The sequence below is a fragment of the Ascaphus truei genome, chromosome 8 (genome assembly GCF_040206685.1).
Source record: "Ascaphus truei isolate aAscTru1 chromosome 8, aAscTru1.hap1, whole genome shotgun sequence".
In the NCBI taxonomy this organism is placed as follows: Eukaryota; Metazoa; Chordata; class Amphibia; order Anura; family Ascaphidae; genus Ascaphus; species Ascaphus truei.
Window position 1 is genome coordinate 61,009,005 of NC_134490.1, and position 24,630 is coordinate 61,033,634.

General features: G+C 38.3%; 2 protein-coding genes across 5 annotated transcripts in view; one reads left to right on the top strand and one right to left on the bottom strand.

The window, feature by feature from the left end:
* DOCK1 (dedicator of cytokinesis 1) overlaps positions 1-24,630 on the bottom strand; it is a 279,647-nt gene that overhangs the window by 99,343 nt on the left and 155,674 nt on the right. The window lies entirely within an intron of this gene.
* The window catches only part of INSYN2A (inhibitory synaptic factor 2A), a 52,726-nt gene continuing 29,666 nt past the window's right edge, over positions 1,571-24,630 (top strand). For 2 of the 3 annotated variants that reach the window (XM_075612251.1, XM_075612253.1), the window contains exon 1: positions 20,776-21,083. The gene's annotated coding sequence lies outside the window, so the exon portion shown is untranslated. Of the gene's footprint in view, positions 1,718-15,612; positions 15,848-19,606; positions 19,803-20,775; positions 21,084-24,630 lie in introns of those variants that run through there. The other variant, XM_075612252.1, reaches the window with a different exon arrangement.

Below are 24,630 nucleotides of genomic sequence, written 5' to 3' on the forward strand. Positions count from 1 at the left end.
GAAGTGATGTCACTGCTGGCAGAAGAGGCAGTCAGTGCTGGCAGCTCGGTGCGCATGCGGAGGCCTCCCGTGCTCGGCGCATATGCGCAGAAGCTGTGTCCGCCAGCTCACCGTGCCTGCGTAGCAGGTGCCGCCGCCGGCTGGGCGTCTGTGTAGTAGGTCGAGATTATACTGGCTGCTGCAGGGCGCCCGCGCGACCATGTGACGTCATTCACGCGTGAATCCTGCACTGTATGCAGGTGACAGGCGGAAGGTGATTGGGGGCATGGCTTGTGACGTCATGATTGGCTGAACTGCTTCACGTGAGGCTGACGTCACGCGGCAATCGCATGGAGACACAAATTAATCAGTCTCTCCTGGATTCGTTGCGCCACCCGCCTGGTCGCGGTGGCTCTCACTATGTGCACTTCAATGGAACACAGGTATTCGTTTTGGTGGCGCGCACCACTATAATCTCGGCCGCAGCTACTGCGCACATGCGCAGACAGCACAGAGAGAGAGAGAGACACACACACACACAGAGACAGACAGACACACACACACACACACAAGGAATTCACAGTTACTATACTGTACATATAGAAGTGCAAATAGGTAAAACAGGGGGCGTGTTCTGCACACGCGCGTTCCAAGGCAAACTTCTTTGCATTTTGGCACTGAAATTATATTTTGATTTTAAATTAAAAACATCATCATAAATACAATTTTTGTGACAATACACAAAGAAGTTTCACTGAAAATGTGCATGCTCAGCACACACGCACTTTTTTATACAGTGTAAATAAGACAATATACATGGGAAATATTACAATACTGGGACTGGAGCATCAAATGTCAAGTTAAATACCAATCCCTGGCCTGAAGAGCTCACTTTAGGAGGTACATAAAAAGATTTGTTCAACTTTCTTACATATAAACTTCACAATTTACACACTAACTTACAGGAGAAGTAAAATGTCTGGGTTTGTTCTTCTGCTCCTAAGGCTGCATAGCATGCTGTCGCTGTGATGCAGCATCTCATGTTATCAATCTAACATGGAAATTAGTGCAGAAAATGCGTTTCATTTTGACACTTTTTTTAATGTTTAATGGAGGATAGATACAGGATATGTACCCCCACTGTTGGCGCTTTAAAATAAACAATAATAATAATATTTAATCGCTTAGAAAAAAAAAACTTAATATACAGCATTTTACCAAGACATTTTTATGAAAAGAAAAAAAAAAAATTATATATATAATAATTTTACGATTCCAAGCAAATACTATATACATGTGAAACATCACCGTGTTGCTATATAATCTGCAGAATAGTTTGTTAAGTTCGTTACATTAATCAAATACACCAGCACTAATTTGTATCCTCATAAGATTGAAAACTTTATTTTAGATCTGTCTCATAATAATCATAACAGTAATTAGCTGTGCAAGTCAAACATATCTCATGCGGGGTAAGATACGTCACTCAAATTGTGCAAAGTATTCAAGTAATTTCAAGATTACCAGTCAAAAAAAGAGCAGTTTGAAAGACAACTTGATACATTCACCAGCATTCCAATATATTGTGGTGATGCAACTGCGAAGGTGAAATAAAAGCTGGGTCCTGTGGCATTGGTCTGAAAAGGAGAGAGGATAGGTGTTGCAATGCTGAAAGGAGCTGGTGAAAACAGGATTACTGCTGATGGGACAAAAAAGGAGGACTGATGGGGACATCAAGGTAGGTATGAAGATGACAGATGGTGTTACTACTGAAAGTTGCTTTAATGTTGCCAATTGATGTGGGCAGGAAGGAGGAGGCTATGAAGAAGTCATGGTAAAGTAAGTAAAGAGTAATTGGTAACATTGGTAAAGATGAACAAAGATGAGTGATGTTGTAAGGAAAGTTGAGGCCTCCTTGTCTGTAGGTCACTTTATGAGTATTTACCTTCTTAGGCTGGGGCCATGGTACTGCAGACCGTAGCGAACAGACTGCCTTAAGGCAGTGTTCGCGTCCATGAGGCGTGCGGGCGCGTCCACGCGGAAGCAGGAGGGGGCGCGCGTTGTGTGAGAAATCGGTTAAACTGATTTCTCAGCGCAACAAACAGGTCGTGAGCGGCTCGCCCAATGAAAGCGAACCAGCTCCGTGACGCCCATAGGAACGCCCCCCACGGCCAGGGAAAGCACCCACTTTCCTACAGCCTCCCAACACATCAGCGCAGGCGAAGGCACCATGGCCCCAGCCTTATACTGTAGGAGCTTCCCTAAGGAAACTATATTGCTTTTATTTGCCAATGATATATATATATATATATATATATATATATATATATATATATATATATATATATATATATATATATATATATATATATATATATATAAATATTATGACAGTACGCAAATGAAAGACTTTGCCAAACAGCATTTGTTCTCATGGTAAAAAATATTGCCAATACAGCACATTTCTGTCCATAGGGCCTGTAATATAGTGCGTGCACGCGCGTCAATTATAAATGGCTGTGTTAGCCAGCCATTTCTATACTAGGGACGCGCGCATGCGGCCATGAGCGGTGGCGCGGCATACAAGCGAAAATACAATCAAATTGTATTTTCGCGCTGTGACGTCAGTCACGCCCCCTAGCCGCGCGCGCCACCACGTGCGTTATATTAACTAAACGTGCACGCCTAGCGCGTACTATAGAACAAGCCTTAGCCACTTGCCTACCATTCCAGCATTCACAAGCGATAGTCTCTAAAGGCATTGATCTTGTATTGTATTGGGCACCCCACGGTTTGCCGGACCCCGGCACAGTTGAGACTAACTTCTGCGGTTGGCTAGCCGGGCCCCCTTCCTCCACTGGGACCAGCACAGTAACTGTAGCAGATAGCTGCCCTGGGAGTCGCATGCTCACATGGTCCTTTGAAGGTTACATAAATGAAGAAACACTCTTCCCTCTTTATCCATTCAGAAGGGAAGTAAGACCGAATAATGTTTAACATTATAACATCGATTATGTCCAAAAATGTCAAGTTGTACTGTCAGACAAGATCAGAAACAATTCTTAATTTCGTTAGAAGGTATCACTTGTATTTCATATTCATGGGACTCCCACCCAAAATGTTAATATTTGGCAACATTTTATTAAAAAATATTTAAAGCTAAGTTGTGCCGGGAGGAGACACACCAAAAAGGTCTTATATCCCAAATCTACGCGATACTAGAGAAACCAACAAACCCTGCCTCACATTATTATATGCTCAAGTGGGAAGCAGAATTAAATACAGAAATAGACAGAGAGGATTGGGAAGCAATATGGGACTCGGCATCAGGAACCTCTTTATGTAACACAACTAGGGAAAATATATACAAGATATTGTTCCACTGGTACCTCACACCAGCAAGATTGAAACAAATCTACCCTCTGGCTTCTGATCTTTGCTGGAGAGGCTGTGGACAAAAAGGGGACATGGCCCATATATGGTGGCTATGTCCAGAAATTCAGAAATATTGGCTCATAATTCAAAACCTAATAAAAGAGGTCTCGGACCTCACAATCCCTATAGATCCACTGACCTACATACTGGGCAGGCCGAAAGAAGAATTCGATCGCCCAGTATGGAAATTAATCTCCTTTATATTAACGGCGGCAAGATGCTCAGTTGCGTCTTCTTGGAAGAAGGTATCCCCCCCCCCACGGAGCAATCGGTAAAAAAAGAGACTCAACGAGGTAATGTTAATGGAAAAACTGACAGCATTCCTCAACCACTCGACAGAGAGGTTCTATACTATATGGGAACCGTGGATGACACACTGATAGCAAAACCTATATCTTCGTCTCAATAAGGGCAGCCATGAAGGATCACTGCTTCGAAACGGGGAGGCGCCGCCGTGTGAGGAAGGGGTGTCCTACCTTTTCCTACCCTCCCCTTCCCTCCCCTCCTCCCCCCCTTTTCTTCTTCTCCTCCCCCTGATTTTCCTTTTCTTTTTTGGGAGTCTATCCCTAGGGATCACTGCACGACCCTGGAGGTCAACCACACGTCTGTGTGGTCAGTCGGTGTCCCCTCCCCTCTCCGCCCTCCCTCTGTCAACCAAAAATGTAAAAAAAAATATTATGGTGTTAGATTATGATCATTCTGAAATGTTTGTAATGTGATGTATCAATGCCTAATAAAAATGTTTGGGAAAAAAATAAATATTTAAAGCTGCAGTTCAAAAAAAATAATAATAATTATATATATATATAAAATTTATATATATATATTTCAAACACACACAAAAAGGAAAAGTCGCTAACACTATATTAATAGAAAAGGCTAACCCAGGACCCAAAAATAAATATAATATTGATGTTTAAAGATTAACTTAAGCAAACCAATAATAAGATAGTAAAAATCCTGGGGGTGCTAAGGGATAAAAAATAATATGAAAACACACAAAAAAGACTGACAAGATCCCTATATTAAGCACTCACAATAAGCCTGTAATAACTACATCAAAAAGAAAACAAAAAACCTGGAACCATGAGTCAGCAGTGAAAATGGGTCAAAGATTTTAATAAGAAGCAGTGAAACACACTAACATAAAAACATACATAAACTAAGGGTAACCTAACAAAAAATAACAAGCAAGGAACGATATGAGTATATATAAACACATGCTAATTAAAAATCTGAACTAATGAGCCAAAAAACATCTCAGTAAATATCCAATAAATAAATGGAAAGATACAAATCAGCCAAAAAAAGAACAGACACCCCTTAATAGTCCTAACTACCAGAAAATAAGGAAGAAGAAAAGCTAAATACTAGACTCCTAAACTAATATTCAAATCAAGAAAAACTGGTAGAAACAGAAGAAAAATATAAATTACAATAAACTTATATACTAAAAATATAGTAGAAAGAAAAAATATATGTAACCAAGGGGGAGACACAGGGGAGAAAAAAGATGGAAAAAAACCTCATACCCTGGACAAACATAGCATGAGAAAAATAGTAAACATATCCATGAACACATGAAGGTGCATGAGAGGATCCACAAAAAATACTGATGGCAACAAGTGCTAAATTGAATGTGGAAAAAACAGTCCCATAAAGATAAATCCCCTAATGACAAGCAGGGAAATACTCAGCTCCTAATGGAGATGATGAGTCCATAGGAATCCTTATGGTAGTGATTTCCTCCAAATGTCCATATGTCAGGATGGTAAATAAAATTCACAGGGGGTGCACCAAAAAAAGTTCATCTTGCAACAAATAGTGACATGGGGGCCTGTACAACAAATAGTGACATGGGGGCCTGTACAACAAATAGTGACATGGGGGCCTGTACAACAAATAGTGACATGGGGGCCTGTACAACAAATAGTGACATGGGGGCCTGTACAACAAATAGTGACATGGGGGCCTGTACAACAAATAGTGACATGGGGGCCTGTACAACAAATAGTGACATGACAAATAGTGACACACTCACTTGAGTGTGTCTCTTGGTTACCCCCATGTCACTATTTGTTGCAAGATGAACTTTTTTTGGTGCACCCCGTGAATTTTATTTACCTTTGAGAAAGCGCCCTCTAGCGCGAAACGTACGTCAGGTGACCCGACGGCATGACGTCACCATGCGGACCCGGCAGAGACACAGACTTCCCAAACTGAAGCCGGAGCTGCATCTTGTAACGGACAGAGACTTGAGCCTGAATATGCCTGCACACAGATAAGTCTCCATTTAGCCCATGCTCCCCCCCACCCCACTATAAGATTGTGCTACTAGTATCAATGTGTGAAAGACTAGGGTGACGCTGGCTAGACTAATATATACATTTTTGCAGGTCACTTATTACATGTATCATTACTTGGATACACCTAGACCCAGAATGTTGCTACAGATTGTGGGTAACACTGTTTAGGTGTACTGGTTTGATACATATATTCTGATTATTAGTACACCTGGGCTAATTACTATACCGAGGCGATACTTTTATTTTCATCTTTAGTCTCGCTCTGGCTATGCGATTCATGAGTGATATTTGATCTAGTTTATGTGATTATCTATGGCTAGCTAGACAATTTTAATATTAACGGATTGTCTTGTGGCACACTGTGGTCTGCATTTTTTGGATCCCATGAAGATCTCTGCATTAGGTGATTCTTGTCTATTGTCAATTATATATTGTTCAATATAGATAGGAGGCTATAACTGGATACGGTCATTGAACCGTGCCTCAGGGCACTCTCTGCACATTTGGTGCTAGCCCTTTCATAGAACCTCCTCGTTTGCAGAGCTATTCCAACTTATAATTAGCTAGCTTACCATCTGTCTAGGTGACCATTGCTCCACAGTCTATGTCCGCATAGTGACTCTATGCCGCATTACATTTATACCTTACAAGATACACTAGTCTCTCAGTTTTGTGTTCAGCTATTTTTGACATGTATACTATATAGTTAATTACAGGCATACCCCGCTTTAAGTACACTCACTTTAAGTACACTCGCGAGTAAGTACATATCGCCCAATAGGCAAACGGCAGCTCACGCATGCGCCTGTCATCACGTCCTGAACAGCAATACTGGCTCCCTACCTGTACCGAAGCTGTGCGCAAGCAGGGAGACTATAGAGCCTGTTACAAATGCGTTATTTACATCAGTTATGCACGTATATGACGATTGCAGTACAATATATGCACCGATGAGTGGGGAAAGGTAGTGCTTCACTTTAAGTACATTTTCGCTTTACATACATGCTCCGGTCCCATTGCGTACGTTAATGCGGGGTATGCCTGTATATTCCTTTGGATTCAGTACTGGTATTAGGTATTACAGTACCTCACCAGTTATTTAAGTAAATAGAGTAACTATATTTATTGTTACATCTATTTCCTTAGGAGTTAATCAATTTATTTAATAGCCCATTACTAGGTACTTCTAGAGACTAGTGTTTCCTTCAGGTTTCGTCTCCTTATGATTATTCAATCATTTGGTATGAGTAATTGGTGTGTTATAGGGGAGTAGTCGGGGACAGTTATACCACATCCCTCTGTACAAAATATATTTTAGACGATAACATTGAATAAATATTAATTTTAAAAGTATTCACTACTCCATACTTTTTTGAGTGCATTCATTGGGGAATCTTTCTGTCTGTTTTGCTATCAGGGTTATTTAATTCAGTTCTTGCACAGTATTCTGGGCAATGTAGTCCTGGAATATGATTGACTGGGCAGTTACTAGATACAATTGGTTCACTGATAGAGAGATGGTGCGGCTCAAGAGCCAGAGCCTATCAGAAGGGGAAAGGGGCTGTCACTTTGGAAATGCTGACAGATAAAGAGAGAGTCCTCGCTTAGCTGGGTATAAACTTTAATATTTATTAACGTACTAGAGGGGTGCTGTGAGGGAATAGTAGACTACATATAAACAGATTGGTTGAAGTCCCTCTTTAAAGAGGGAATTTCACAAATCTGTATATACTTTGGAAATGCTTCCTACATTAGAAACATTAAAAATGTCTTTAAAACATTTTTTTTAATGCTACAAGTATTTGCTCATAGTACAGAACTGATTAAAAAAAAACACACATGTAGGATATTGCTTGAACTCCTGCTTTAATGAAGACTATTGCCAATTTATTAGAAAATACTATTAACAAAGTATAAATGTTTTAAGTAAAAAGGAATATCATAAAAATCATTGCAATATAAAACTTGCAGAAGCTTGTAATCGAAAATATTAAATGAAGGCTTTAGTTATTTGCTTTCATCCCCTACCGTTAATAAGCAAAGACTTGCTTTTCACAGTTAGTGGTCCATAACAAGATTGTTTGAAATTAACAAACAGCAGCTCAATGAATGTAAAAAATTATACAAAACTGTGCAATGTGCAGTTTGAAATGCAATTTATGACCATGTGATATTCACAGAATTATTACGTTTTACATAAACGTTACAATACAAATATGTGCTGAGAATATAATTAAAACAGAACAAAACTGTAACTGAGAACACAATTATAAATCTTTCAATGACACAAACATAATTGCCATTGTTACATGTTTGCCTTTCATTACAGTTACAAGCACATCTCTGAAAATGAAAGTCAGACTGTGTCCTGTCGAAATTATATCGCTCATATGAATTGCAGTTGGGATTTAGACTTTATAATACAGAACAGAACATTTCACTCCCAATTTGATACTTGTTACCAAAAAAATAGTTTTTTTTAATGATCATTTGGAATGCATTATTCCTTGGGTTGACACAATGAGTCTAGGTACAATTCTTTCTCCATGCTTAGGGATGTTTCATGTAATAATTCACTGAAATGGACAGTCCCACAAGTGAAATAAGTCATGTTTGCAATCTTGCTACTTAAGAAATATGTTTAAAATATATTATGGTGTTCTTGAAAATGAGCATGACTAGCCAGACAATGTAAACTGTTCTTATACGGTAAGGTAAATCCAAAAATGAATGTAAAACGCCCTGGAGCTTACAGTAGTTTAATGAATAATATGAAATGTTTTTTTAAATACCATTCAAATTAATTGGGATGCCAGCAAAACAATAATTTATTCAGTTATATGAAACATCAAATGACCATACACATAGTTGAGCCTTCTAGGACTATTTACGCAATTTTACTAATATGCAAACATGAATCTAACAGACAGATGTTGAAGCCTCAGAGCATTATTTTTAACTAATGAGTTATATTTAGAAAATATATTTTAGGCAAAAGCACAGTATGTCACATAATTGATTAATACAAGATAATTCAGAACTGTGACCTATTTTAGTCCAGAATCCACAGATATTTGTAGAACATGCGAATAGACATTAGAACTTATAGGGTGTGCAGTGTTGTCGTCTTTACATTTATTACAGCTGAAGGAGGCTCAGCGAGTAAAGACCCTGACAGATAACAATGACACTGAGTTTGAATCAGGGGAGCCTGGTTCAATTCCCGGTGTCAGTTCCTTGTGACCTTGGGCAAGTCACTTTATCTCCCTGTGCCTCAGGCATCAAAACCATAGGATTGTGAGCTCATTTGGGCAGGGCCTGTGTTTGTAAAAATCCTAAGTACAACGCTGCTTATCGCGCACTATATTGTAATTGTGAAGCGCTTTGGGTCCCATTGGAAAAAAAGCGCTATATGAAATAACCATTTCAAAATATTAATATCTTGATTGTTACAACAGCACAAAGCTATCACCAGATGCGTACATGAGAACAAATTCCTGAAACTAATTTGGGCACTTAAGCAGACATTTTACTACAGTATGTCTGGTTAGTAACAAAGACTGCATTTAAATGCATGGGTTTATTTGAACACAAACTCTAGACTAAAATGCCTGTACACCTGCTGTGATGACCTCATAGTAATGAAAAAGAGACGGATATAGAAAAGTTCACGTAACATAGGATGAAGTTGGAAACGTGAAAACATAGCCAGTTTTTGTTATGTTACAGTATTGCAGGTCAGGAGTTACCAGCCTATGGCACAAGTACTATAAAGTGGTTATCTGAAGATTCTGCTACACAAAGAAAAACAATGAAAGCAACATACAATATTCACACTAAAGACACATCTATATTTAGGTTAACATTAATAGGGATTAAATAAAAATACCACTTGTGGTGCATTTGCATGTCTCAGACGGGTCTGCAATCCTGTTTTTCCCCATTATCGCTTAGCAAACAGTGCTTCCACTGCAGCAAAGGATTCTGGGTAATGACATTAATATGTATTTAGATATGGGTGCAAATACTTTAGCACAGCTGTCAATGGCTGCTGGTGTAAGAATGTCAGTTATCATGCTACAGTGCTACAAGATAAAATAAGGTCGATAACAGCAGTTACATTTTTTTCGATTGCTTTAAGACGAGCAAAAAAGTATACCTGTACCAATACGCCAAACAAAGACACACCAACTTCATCAACTCATCTTAGTGGCTGTTACATGCTGCAACATACACTCATAAAATGGATAAAATAAGAGGTCAAGATGGATAAAATAAGAGAGGTTAGATGTATATTAGAAACAAAAGGTATCAAGGGACATGCAGAGCAGGTAGGCATAGTGCAGGTTTTTCATCTTGAGAGATCCGATTGCCATTTACTAGCATTAGGAAGACACTGTGTGTACTTCTTTTCCTACTTTGTGAGACAAAATTAGGAAATGCTGCAATATGTCTTTTTTTAATTTAATTTATTTTTTTAGCCATTATGTGGGTTGGTATACATTATAATATATTTAATATATTACTTAACTGTATTAAATAATGCAAAAGCCAGAAATGTTGTTCGTACTCTACATTTCTTTTTAGTGAGAACCTAATCACATTTTCTCCTACAAAAGAAAGAACCAAGCTCCGATTCAAACTTAAGTTACGTTATCCACATCACGTCCTGCAAACCACAGTACCAACCCAATACATTCTTAGAAGAAAAAAAAAGAACTTTCTACAAAATAAAGCTACAGCAGTTAATGTGCCAATTGTGCAACCACAATGATATTATGTTTCCTACCAAATGCTTTATAACAGATGGACAATGTTCATAAACAATAACCTAGAAATGCTGCTGTTTGCACATAAAATGTGCTTATCACAGTCACAACCAGCTTTATTTCTTTGTAATTAGTTTGGATAGTACAAGCACATCTATGCCTAATGCAGTACCACAAAAACATATTACGAACTTAAAAATGACATCTATTCTTATTAAATATCAATTTCTGCTTTCATCTGCACGTATAACTTGTTCACATCTTGCAGTATATTGCAGTACAACACATTCATTTTCTAGATCACAATATTGTAGTGATTTGCCATTCCTTCTACAAAACCCTTAGCTAAAAGGTAAGGCAAAGACAACCACTCAACACTACATCCACATTCCACACAGGTTCACTAAATGCAACGGCTCTAGTCAAACACGGTTTAAACTGCCGATATTAGACACCATACATTTTTTTTAACATAATATTAAAATAGACATTCAAGTTGGCAAACCTTGAACACTATTCACTAATGCAGGGGTTCTCAACTCCAGTCCTCAAGACCTCCCCCTCCCCCCTCCCCCCAACAGATCAGGTTTTAAGGATATCCCTACTTCAGCACAGGTGGCTCAATCAAAGAGCCTGCTTCAGTACAGGTGGCTCAGTCACTGACCTGTTGGGGGGTGTTGAGCACCCTTCCACTAAGGCATGTTAGTCGCAATCAATTCTTACTAATCATTCACTTGAATTACTGTTAATGAGGGATAATGACTACTGTACTTTAATAAACATCTCTCGTTATCATGTTACTTTTTGCTTCCTCCCTTTTCACGAGTGTGCCTAAACAAGGCTTCATTCAGCTGTACAAACATGTCGTTAAGGAAGTACAGAGTCGGAAACCCAGCCTTTCAGATTCATTTGCTTGAACTCTTGTCACTTGCTCTACAAATGATACAGTGTATAAGAAGGTATATGGGTGGGTAGAAAGCACCAAGTCTCCTATGTAAGAGTACAGCAAAGATATCACAGGCCCTGTAATCCTCATGCTTTTAATCAAAAATTTTAAACCAACTAAATGGAAAGTTATAGTAGATTGTATTTGTGAGTTTATGGCAAACACAGCTGGAACTTCACATTTTAATACAGAATAGTTGACGTAAGGGAAAGGGCCAATAGGAGGTAGTGACGTCATCCGGTGCGGCTTCCTATTGGCCTATGTGCCGCGGAGCTTTAAAAAGCAGAATGATACCGGCACCTCCTTCGGAAGTATCTCTGGAAGCATGAGGCCCACAGAGCTCAAATTACTGGGGTTCAGCTCCGGAGACCCCCTGCTTCAATCCGATGTTTAAAAAAAAAAAAAAAATAAAGAAAAAAAAAAGCCTGCTTGGATTGCTTCTTTAATGCAAAAGGAAAACCGAAACCGTGCGAAGAACTTGGCTTAAGTGCCAGTAATAATGTTGTGTTCTCTGACAAGCTGAGGAGGTCCCAAGAGATTGGAACCAAAGAAATCTCAAAGAGAAAGCAGTGCTTCAAATACAATAAATAATATGTATAGATCAGGGGTAGCCAACTCCAGTTTTCAAGGACTACCAACAGGTCAGGTTTTCAGGATCTCTGATTCAGCACAGGTGGCTCAATCTTGTTGGGGGGTCTTAAAGACTTAAGTTAAACACCACTGAACAAACCAACAGCAGCATTTATGGTACAAATGATGCACCATTTGCTTCCTTAAGACGGTGTCTTGGTAGAGACCTTGAACCAGTTGTAAACATTTACAAACATTTCTAAGAAGTGTAAATGAGGCATTTTTTTTTTTTGTAAAATAAATAAAAGTGTTTTCTCAATGTCCCACAAGTTAGCCAAGATCTCGAGATGCAAGGAGAAATTACACGATGCAACTTAATATAAATTCGGAAATTTAACAAATGTGTTTTTCATATATTACTGCATATTTTTGTTTAAAAAGTGTGCACGCATTTCTTTAGAAATAACTGTCGTTTTTGTTTTTCCATTTCAGCTCTATTATGTAACACAAACCAAGGGCAGAACGTTCACCCTTATTTGCAATGATACAATTGAGTTCCAGAGACCATTATTTGTAAAATCGTTCTAACCAGCAATTTGTGTAATATCGTCATATAATTTGTTGCAGTGCTTTAATCAGCTTCAGTCGGTTTCAATTTGCACTTTAAAGAAATAGTATTGTCAGCGAACACAATTCAGACACACAACAGCATTGTTCTCTTTGGCCTTTGGCCAACACATCACTTTGGTGCTCATACCTGAATTACAATTCCTCTTTACAGGAAGAAATAAATAAAAAATAAAAAAAAACACTGGGTTGATTAAAAAGATTTGCATTAAAATATAAATTAAACCGCAGCAGTATAACACTGAATATTTTTCCATGGTGCATTGCATGTTATTTTGCATGAGAGAGCACCATTTGTCTGGCTGAATAAATACGAATTGTTATGTTTTTAAATATGCATATGTTCTCTTTCGAGGATATCTTGCTAAAATAGGATCGCTAACTAAGAGGACTTGAGGTGCTGCTTTGTGTATTCCTGAAAAAAAAAAACAAAATAGATGTGTTGTATCAGTTTGTATAGTCAACCGCCCTAATGGAACCCACAGCTACGGCAACTGGTCTTAACAAACAGAGGCCCAGTCACTAAGGTGTACTAAAGCTTTGCACACGTTTACTCCCATCCATATGAATGGGAGTAGAAGAGGCTCGATAAAGCTTAGCTTCCTTTTGTGAACCCGGGTCTTAAATCGCGGCTGCTTACCCAGAATGCAAGAGAATCAAAACTGGACAGAGAAACGAGATGAGGGAGGGGATTGGGAGTAGGAAAAGACAATAAGGTAATGAGAGAGGAGAGGACATGGTATCACCTAAGAAGCTGGTGGTTTAGGTCAAATGAGTGAATGTGTCTAGATGAGTGAATGTGTCTAGGGGTTCCCAACTCCAGGCCTCAAGACCCCCCCCCCCCACAACAGGTCAGGTTTAGCTTCAGCAAAGGTGTCTCAATTAGTGGCTCGAAGACTGAGCCAGATTGAACCACCTGAGCTGAGACAGCAATATCCTGAAAACCTGACCTTTGGGGGGGGAGGGGGGTGGGGGAGGGATTGAGGACTGGAGTTGAGAACCCCATGTCTAGGCTATTGCTTCTAAATAAATCATGTTTGTTCGGATAAAGGTATGGGTTGATACAGCATTAGATCTTGTAGAATGTGGCAAAGTTGTTAAAAAAAATGTTTACATTTGTGGGCAACAAGAAAAAAAAGAAAAAAGGCTAAATGTACCTATCCTAAGTATAAAGCATGTTTCCAGTTGGTCTTAAAGTTTGATTTGTAACTGACACTTTTGGCTGTGAGTTTAGCCAGAAGTCACACCTGTAGGCATGGTTAATTGTTACTGGCAAGGTGGACAAGTTCTGCAAGTTCCCCCATACCGCTATGGACACAAATAAAAACATGGTGGCTACAAAAATCAATTGCTGCATAATAAACGGAGCACATTCTTAATACTGAGCAGTTTGTGCACCTTAATTAATTTTAAAACCAGAATGATGGATTCCATTTTTGTAGGGGAAAAACAAGGAGTAAAAAATAAAATGATTTAAAACAGAAAGATTTACACAATTGAAATAAGTGTAAAAATTAGACATACGTGCAGTATTTGTTGTCTTGGGCTCCTACAGTATGCCTTGATTCCTATCAAAATTGCAAACAAACACTAGAAATGTAAATGTGTTTCAATGTTATTACGAGACTATGAATGATTTGCGTCATTTGCACATGAGAAAACAACACATTTTTTTTTAGGCAATATTCACCTAAAATTCCAACAACAACAAAAAAAAATTGGATGAGCTGGTTTAGGGGATACTCTCAAATAACCCTAACCATGATAATCAGCAAACAGGAAAATAATAGACACTACACGCCATTAGAGCTTTGCATACATTTTTTTTAAAGTGAAATCCATACAAAATGTGTGAAGTATATGCAAACCTTTACCATCGTGATTGAGTCACAAGAGGTGCCACCTTGATGGCAAAGATGCACTTACAATATATTCATGCAAAGTTTGCTATAATTATCATCGTTTATTTGTAAAGCGCAAACATATTCTGCAACGCAGTCCTGTGGGGGTGCAGAGTGACATCAATTACATAAACAGAATGACATACGAGTAAGGACAGATAAGCAGACCGATGGAGAAGGTAATGAAGGCCCTGCTCATGATCACTTACAATCTAGAGCAGGGGTGGCCAACTCCAGTCCTCAAGTGTCACCCACAGGCCAGGTATTAGGGATGACTGTGCTTCAGCATAGGTGGCTAAATCAGCGGCTCAGTCCGAATGACAGTCACTTGTGCTGAAGCAGGGATATTCTTAAAACATGTTGGTAGCCCATGAGGACTGATGTTGGCCACCCCTGATCTAGAGGAAATACGGGGTAATGTTACACCAGAAGGTAAAGTGGCTGCTGGTTGTGGGATGGAGTATGCCTCAGGATGGAGTGTGGTCCAGCCGCACAGCTTGATGTATTGAGGGCGTTATTTTCATGTTCACTCTCCCTTAACCAGAACTGTTGTGAGTTATAGAGCAAATGTTTGTATTGAATCTTATAGGCTTAAGATAACAGATATCCAATAATTAGCTTGCATGTCCTAAAGTAACCCCATGTCGATTCATAGCTTGGAAAACACGGACTACACCCACTCGGCCATTATCTATAAAAATAACGTACTTCCATGGACTCCTGCACTTCCTCCTAAATTGGCTTTCAATTTATTTGTGAAACTTTACATTTTTGATCATGTCTTTTAATAAAAGGTGTCATTTGAGCCTGGTAACCACTTAATGCATAATATTTCTTATTATTGTCTTGTATACAAAATATCTTCCCCGTTACAAGAGAAGGTAGCAGGCTGGGACTGTTACAAAAACGTTCCCCTACTTTATGAATATTTGTTTACAATAGAACATATTGAGCTGTTAGAGGCAGAAATGTCTAAATTCAGTATTGTGCACTGTTAAAATTATCTGGTCTTAAAAGATCAGATTTCCCATCTCCGTTATTTATTTATTCTCCCTCCTCCCTTGTTTTTCCATGTATAGGAAGCAGGCGTCTCCGAGCTGAAACACTCATTTCAGTTCCGGGACCAGCTGGTTCTCGAGATACACGCAGAGGGAAGGTGCCCTCAGTACTGTCCCCTCCAGTGAAAACAAAATGGAGGACATTTGAATCCTGAGCGCCAATAGGAAGCAGCAACATCCTCTGTCACGGCTTCTTAGTGGTTTGCGTGACGCTGGGGATGTAAACCTCCATGAATTACCTGTAGCACCTTCTCTGGTAGGTACCTGAAGCTAAATTGTATGCGGTTCTAAAGAAGTATAATATTAAAAAAAAGGGGGAAGGGGGGGGGGTTAGTGCAGTGAAATGCTGCGTTTATGTAACTCAATAGCATTATTAACTTACATTTCTAAGAAACTGACATTCTGCACCAATCATTAGATCATAACTCACCTTAAAATATGCTTATGATCTTAAAGTTTAACTTTACGATACATACTAAAAATGGGTGAATTCAAATTAAATATGTAAAATAGGAAACCCCTGTGGCTAGAAAACGTAATAATTACTCAATTCTCTTCTCACATCTTACTGTGTCAGGTACTTATTAAGAGCCTAATTAACTTGGATTGGATTGCTGGCTGCTTGGGGCATGGGACTTCTTTTTCTCAATGTTTACATTGAATGCTTTTATCCTAATGTCATCACTATTTCCTACTATTCTGTATCTATACGGCAATTCTGTAAAGTACCACATGAAATACAAATAAATGTAAATATACAAAGAGAAAAGCCAAATCATTTAACCACAAATTGTTCTTAGACAGGGCAAGGGGCATGCAAGATTTTTTCCAATTCACTGCTGTATTCAGAACACAAATACTGAACAACCTGTTCTCGCAACACTGGGTCAGTTGCTGCATGTTTGTCATCTAGGTCAGGGGAGCGCAAACTTTTTTCCCTGTGCCCCCCGGCCGACAGCTCCCCTCTCTCCGCGCCCCTCCCCCCCTTACCTCGGCTCCAGCGTTGACATCACATGACCTCGCGGCATCATTTAACGCTGCATTGACATGGTGACGCGTCTAAGAAGCCGCCGGATCCAAGGTAAGCAAGGTATAGAGGCCTTCGCCGCCTCCCCGGCACTTCATTTAAGTGCCTTCGGGAAGTGCGCATCTGTAAACCCCGCGCCCACCACAGTCAGTCTCGCCCCCCAGTTTGCGCACCGCTGATCTAGGTAGTAACGATGCTTTCTTCATGCAATGACAAGTGATAATGGGGCTACCTTTCCAGTTTTGTGCACATATTACTGCTCCTCGTATATTGTGTCAGCCATACTACTTTTGGAATCATGGGAAGAATCAATGTGCCTTTAAGAACTACAATAATTGATTTAATGAAAGTACTTTTTTTTTTTAAACAAATATATAAATGAAAAATGTATTCTACTGGCACAAAAAGAGAAGAAGATTCTGTGTTGCACACCATTAATCAAAAAAGGAAGCAAAATACTTGCGTTTTAATACCGGTGCACCATGGTTCAGAGAAAAACCTGGTCTGGCGAGATCCTATGTATAAGTATGAATAGAAAATCCAGGGCACTTCGGATTTGGTATATGAATTTATTCTGTCCAAAGGCACGATGTTTCGAACTGGCCAGTCACTTGATAAAGAACTCTGCGCAGTTCGAAATGTCATGCCTTTTGACAGATTAAATTAATATACCAAATCCGAAGTGCCCTGAATTTTCTATTCATACTTCTACTGGCACAAGACACAAAATAATTACCATTTATTGATTTGAAAAAAAAAAAAAGCATGGTATGGCATGGTGCGGTTTAAAAACCCTAGTTTCACCTAATGTAATATTTTAAAATGATAAAATATACACACACACACACACACACACACACACACACACACACACACACACACACACACACACACACACACAAAACGAAGACAGCGCGGCTCCCATAGCATAATATTGTAAAGTATTGTTTAATAAAATACTGGAGTGCACAGATTACGGCCACTCAATGTTTAAAATAGATAAGCGCAAGGAAACTCAATTGCAGAACTCAGAACTTCCCCCTCACTCTGCCGTGTGATGTGCCGTGGCCGCATGGATAGATACCGGCAAACTGCTGCTTGAGGACGCCGGGAGTGTGCGTCTACACTGTAATCCCACTATGGTCCAAGTCTCGCGATGGTTGCCCACGGTATCAAATGCTCAATGATCCTCACAGGAATATATAAACATGTCTTAGGCAGGTCTGCAACCCTGCCTTTCACCATTATCCCCAGCACCATTGTTAGACCTCGGACACGCTTACCGCTGGCGTGCTGAGGCGCGCTGAGGCTCAGGGAAAGCGGGTGCTTTCCCTGGCCTTGCGGTTGCTTACCGCAAGCGCTCTCAGCAGCCGTCAGGGGGCGGGCGCGTCACTGGCCGGGGGCGGGCCAGTGACGTCACGAAGCTGGTTCGCCCTCATTGGGCGAACCGCTCACGTGACCGGCCTGTCTCGCCGGCAAGCGGGGGAATTTTAAATTCCCCTAGGACCTGCGCTTTCGCAAGCGCGCGTAAGCGCAGGTGAGCCCCTACTAAAGCCGCTCTAATTGCGGCTGTAGAGGCTCTGCGCTGAGCGGGAGAGCGCGTCAGCGTGCTTCCGCCAGCAAGCAAGGAACATGGCCGAGGCCTTACATGGAGCCCATATAAACTAATACTCGCTGTTAACACAGCTTTTAAGCCCATCATTAGAATCAGATGCTGTGCTTTAAAGCTGTGTTAACAGCGAGCATTAACTTATATGGGCTCCATGTAACAATGGTTTTTCAGACAAAAAGGTGACACATTGTGTGCTCATTTGCATGTAATTTCCCAGAATCCCTTGCTGCAGTGGAAGCACTGTATGCTGGGGATAATGGTGAAAGGCAGGATTGCAGACCTGCTTAAGACATGTGTGCTCACAAGTGATCTTTTTATTTGCTATATGCAATACGGTGGAGGTTTCTTGTTGCCTTTTTGCCCCACCACAACTTAAAACGTGTGTGTATATATATATATATATATATATATATATATATATATATATATATATATATATATATATCTTATGCAAAGTTGTCAATGCTTTCTCAAGCGGAATGATGAGGAAAGAACAATACAAAGATTTCAATAATGAAACAGTGCGGGCTGAAGATAAAGAGGAATCCTGGTGGCAGCCATGCTTAATTGACCCTACAATATGATTTTACAACAGTTTCCCGAAATCAGTAAATCTGTGACAGTGTAATACAAGTATTCTCTGCATGTGCTTAAAAAAAATCAAGTTAAAATCTGAATGCAATACTTTAAATTACATTACCAGCTTTCTAATCAAATGGATTAGTGTTATATGATCTCTTATTTATTTTCTTATGTTGTACAGCAGTATCACTTGTGAGCACATTCACATGTCTTAGACAGTCTGCAACCCCGCCTTTCACCATTATCTGTTACTATACAGTGCTTCCACTGCAGATAGGGATTCTGGGAAATAGCATACAAATTAGCACACAGTGTCACCTTCTTCTTCTTCTTATCCAAGCATGGACCCCTATAAGCTTATGCCTGCCGCATTACACAGCTTTTCAGCACAGTCTAGGATAAGAAGTGCAGAGCCAGCAAACCTAATCGCAGACAGTTGTTTCCACCTTTTGGGTCTCATCAGTGTGAGGCTGGTTATACTGGCTTTGCAATGGGAAGTGGGAATAGGTTTCAAGCACAAGTTATGATGGGTAGAAAAGTGACAAAAACCTTATGCTAAAAGCTGCAAAACATACAAATCTGTTACCTTCTGTGCATCTACTTCAGATGGTATGTTATAGTAGTATACATATGGCTATTATCTGCACTAATTAAACATACATTTTTTTTTAAAGTGCTTTGAGAAATGCATACATATGTAGCAGATGTTACTGCCCATGTTAAATGCCATGCGTTTAAGGCAGGAGATTGCAAACAATGGTTAACTTATTCATTTGTACGTTATTTTGTTACAGCTTGTGATACATGTGCTACCTCTGTACATGGAGACCGTAGATTCCACACAAAAAGCAGTGGTGCTCACGTATACTTGGCGCGCCAAAATATCTACCACAACTCCATTTCTTTACCTGTTGCTTAGCAACGAAGAGAAGTTTCCAGAGTATACATAACTCCATTATTTGAAGGCAAGGACAATTTCTACCACAGCAGGTTAGTAAAGAGTTCAACTAGAGCCACCCAAGTAACAAAGGGCCTGCTAATTAGCAAAGCTGTATGCCTGTGATCATTTTTTTCCCCATTAAATCCAACAAACCACCATCACAACACAACAGTTTAAGATGTGCAGAAAGTCCTTAATTTACTGTATTAATACGCTCCATGGACTTTTGAAGACTGTTTCAGGATCAGCTACAAAGCACCGGCAAAAATACACAGAAGCTACAAAGAGGATACCTATGAGTTGTTACGTTAAGTAGGCCCAAGCAGGCAAATCGGATTGAAAATACCATCCTCTAACCATCCTCTAACAAAGCGGGTCAATTTAGGAAACACTTTCAGCACAGCTAAAATAAAAAATGGAATTTTTCACTTCACGTGTAAACAACACGTATTTCTGTTTTGAGTGACAATTACTAAGAACTCTATGAATCAATATCAACAAGGATTGCATGTAAGCAGTGAAAAAAACTACTACTAAAAAGACAAAATATGAACAAATGTGTCTAGGCTAAATTGTAAAAATATATGCCAAATAATGAAAGTAAAATAAGATTTGTATTATCACAGTAATTACTGTACAGTAAAAAATAAAGAAAAAAAAGAAAAGAAAACCCATTTTGGCCAGGAACTACACCAAATTAATTCGTTTTCAAAATCATTCATGAAAACTGGGAATTATTTGGTTGTCTGAACAGTACAGGAAGAAACAACAAATTAGCAAAAAGATCTTAATTTATAGGCAACAAAAAATATATGCTAACAGTTATGTATGGAAAAAAGATTGCAACAATATAATCAAAGCTACACGAGTGAGGTACAGGTTGCCTAATAAAATTAAGTAATGATGTACTGTACCAAATATGCCTGCATTTTGATTTCTTTCTTTCACAAGACACAAGGTGGCGCTCCTTCCCTTGCTAATGCAATAGGATAAATCTCTATGGTTTTCATGCAGTTTGAGTGGTGGCTTTGTGGTGGAAGCAGCTTTTTGTGTTTGTGCTCTAATCATACCTCTAGTTTTTTTGTTTTTTTCAGAAAAACCTAAAAAAATAAAAATAAAAATAAAGAACCCAGCAAGTTTTAATAGCCCAAGACAACTACATTGTTAGAACAGCTATCAACTCTCAGGAAGCCAAGGGGATGCTAGCAATATCCTGCAGCAGATGCTTAACCACAGTGGATCATTTACCAGTAGGCTTGCAGAACTGATCACAGAGAAATGCATCAAAAGGGAACTTCGCAGTCATTTACTTATTTCTAAGGATACATAAGGTAAGAATATTCTGTAAACTGACAACATTAATCTTCGATGTGCTGACATATGTATCTTCTGCTAAGTCTTAAGGGGGGAAATCCATTCATCAAGAGGGGTTTTAATCATTAGAAATCTATATTCGAAACGGGTTACATGTTTAGTGGTGTATCAGAATCTGTTATCATAGAATGCATGTGTGTAACTACAGGCAGAGTCTGTGCATCTGTATGTTTGGGAAGAAACATTGTTACAATTCTTGTAGTCAATACTGCCTGGTTGTTTTAGATAGATTACAGTTATGGTAATCTAAAGAAGGTTCTGAACATCATAAAATTACATCATGCTGCATCATTGATTCAGTTCATCTGTAAAATAAATCAGCAATTATTAACTTTTATATGTCACTACATAGCGAGAGATAATGATGCATTATTTATTCAATGCATCAAAAACAGAAACAGATGTTGAATCAAGGGTTATTTATGTTCAGAAACTGTTTAAATGTAAGGCTGTATGTCTGGCCCCATAGCAGAACATGTGACATGAATATTTCAAACATGCATCTGGTATTCCTACAAAATGCAGGTAAAAGATGCATGTGCTCCTGGGACCTACATGGTTATTTAAACAATCCTACTTGTTCATGCTGGGAGCGGTGTCAGTGTGTACTTGTCTCAATCTTTTAAGCTATCCTGCCACCTTTCAGGTAATTATGAAAATATCATGAGAAGGAACACAGAATCAAAAACTATGAATTGATATTTTTGTAGTAAGTACATACCACTCTTATAAAAACAAAATTAAAATTAAATGTAGAAGCAAATTAGCTACACAGACTACTGGTTCATCAGGGAGTAAATCCCAGGGGCACGGTGGCCCCCCTCTATCATTTTAAGCAGAGTACTGAATGAGCCAATTTAATTTGACCATCTATGTGTGTGTGGGGGTATATATATATATATATATATGCGTGTGTGTGTATGTATATATATATATATATATATATATATATATATATATATATATATATATATATATATATATATATATATATATATATATATTTATATATATATTTATGCAAAGCACTGTACCTGCATTAAAAGAGCACTGGCATTAAATTAGAGGCTATGAGAACGTTAAGATCTGTATTATTCAGCGTTTGTATTTTGACTTATCTTGTTTAAATGTACGATTATATTGTGCATATACAATATCAGCACTGAACAAATACTTGTACTTATATGTGATATTGATGAGCATTTCTGGAGTTCAGTCTTGTAAAACATTGGATACTGCATATTTGTAACCCATCACACAAATAATATATAATATATATACATACACACACACACACACACACACACACACACACACAAACCACAGAAGAATCCTGAACAGTGGCTGAAAATAAAGAATTCAACATAGGAATTCTCCTGAAAACAAAAAAATTCAGTGTGATCGAGAATGTAACAACATTTTAATAAATTTCTGCCCAATCATTATTATATATACATATATTATCTTGGCAATCAGTCATAATATCCTGCATTAAGATCTAATACCAATGTTTTACTAGACTTGTATCTGCATGAGGAAGCTATTTCATCTTTGAAATATTCATTACATATTTTACGGTGCCACTGGAAATATTGAATCTGCAGAATTTAGAATCATGTTGCAAATACCCTGAACGATGAATTAAAATGTTACAAGATCTTTGAGATGGTGTGGGACACACAAATATACACTATTTTGATATTATGGGACAGATTTGCTTTGTATAACAATTAAATCATCTGTATTCACCTCATGCATTCATAACAGTTTACTAGAAATATAAAAGCAAAGATTAGAGCATACGATTCTTGAAACGTGTGTATATACACACACACATACAATATATGTGGATGCTTGGTAGAACAAGCTATTTCAATGGGGAATACCAACATAAATGTTACATACTTGATGTGATATTCTGTAAAGTATAAAATAAGAAAAACACTTCCACAGATTTCTGGAAATAGCAAAATATTTGAAATTCTATGCCTAGGACACTCATTAAAACAACAGGCAACTGGACCTTACATAGCTGACGATGTTTGCAGTGTAACCATTTTATGTGCAAACATAACTTATCATGACATTTGCATTTCCCGACAGGTCATTTTGACTGAAGGGGATTTGGAGTATACTACGGCACATAAAACTTGAAGATATATCATCAATTTAAGAAGAGACTTAACAAGGTTATTGTGGTTGAAAAAGTCTCTAGCTCCTATGATCCAAAATAAAAATAAAGTCACTCAGGATATTATTCATATCTCACACATTCTCTCAAAGTCTGTTTTAGCACTGCAGATATTATGGATCTGGTATGGATGTGAAAAACTTGTTAAGAGAGCTGCAAGACTCAATCTAAACATGCAACAACAAAATACTGTTCTCATTTGTTTAAAATAAAAAATGAATGTATTATTAAGGAAACATCTGTACAGTATACCAGAAAACGTTATAATATAGTGGTCTTCCACTGTCAAGATAACCAACTACCGGTATACTTATTAAGCACATGCACAATCTATTCCTATAAACACAATCTTACAAAACAATAAATATATATAAAAAAAAAGTTTGGTTATTTTTACATTGATAAATGAGTCAGAATCAGAAGTACAGTTTAAGTGAACCAAAAATTTTTTAGTTCAAAGTATGAAATCAAAGAAGTCTACACATTTTTACGTCTTAAAGACCCTTTTAACTGAATATTTTATGGCCCTTATTGTGTAAGGTGTGATGAGGGCAGATGATGTGCTATTGCATGAAAAGCCCTATTAAAAGTCAGACGATGGATACACTCTCAGTTTTCCATGGAATGCACTTGCAGTCCATTCTAAGGATATTCCATAAGAGAGAAAATGGTAGGGTAATAACTAGATCGTGTGAATAAGACATTGGAGTCTACCAAATGTTTTTACCAGTCGACTACATGGTGGCAAATCCTTTTAAAAATGCCATGTCACCAGATATCCAGTATTTAAAGTTTACATACCTACAGAGTAAAAGGGGAGGAGTTAGCATGTTCATGTTATTTTCTTCATTTGTTTTTATAATCTTTCTATCCATATTTCACCTTTAGTAATGACCTACGACACATTGGCCAGTTTTAAACTGTCGATATCATCTCCAATAAACCATTGCAGTTATAGTAACTCACGGAATGATCACTAAAGTAGGAATTCAACCAAACAGTTTTCTTTTTTTTATATCTCATTTTTTTAATTTAGGTGTATTTGAAGAAAGTTTATTGAAGAGCCATTTCAATTTTGAGCATTTCAGATTTGCTTTAAAGTCAGTGAGCTGGGCTAAGATTTTATAGATTAAATGCTTTTATTTTTCAAAAGCTCAATTTTTATGGAATCACCTCTTTACTATTAATCAAAGATTACAATTTATTACTCTTCTGCCATCAATCACAGCATGGGTGCAAAAGCAGTGTTCCCAATCTTCCTAGTGTAGACACTAGAGAGAACTAGCAATGACATTTACGTCATTGTTTTTGTA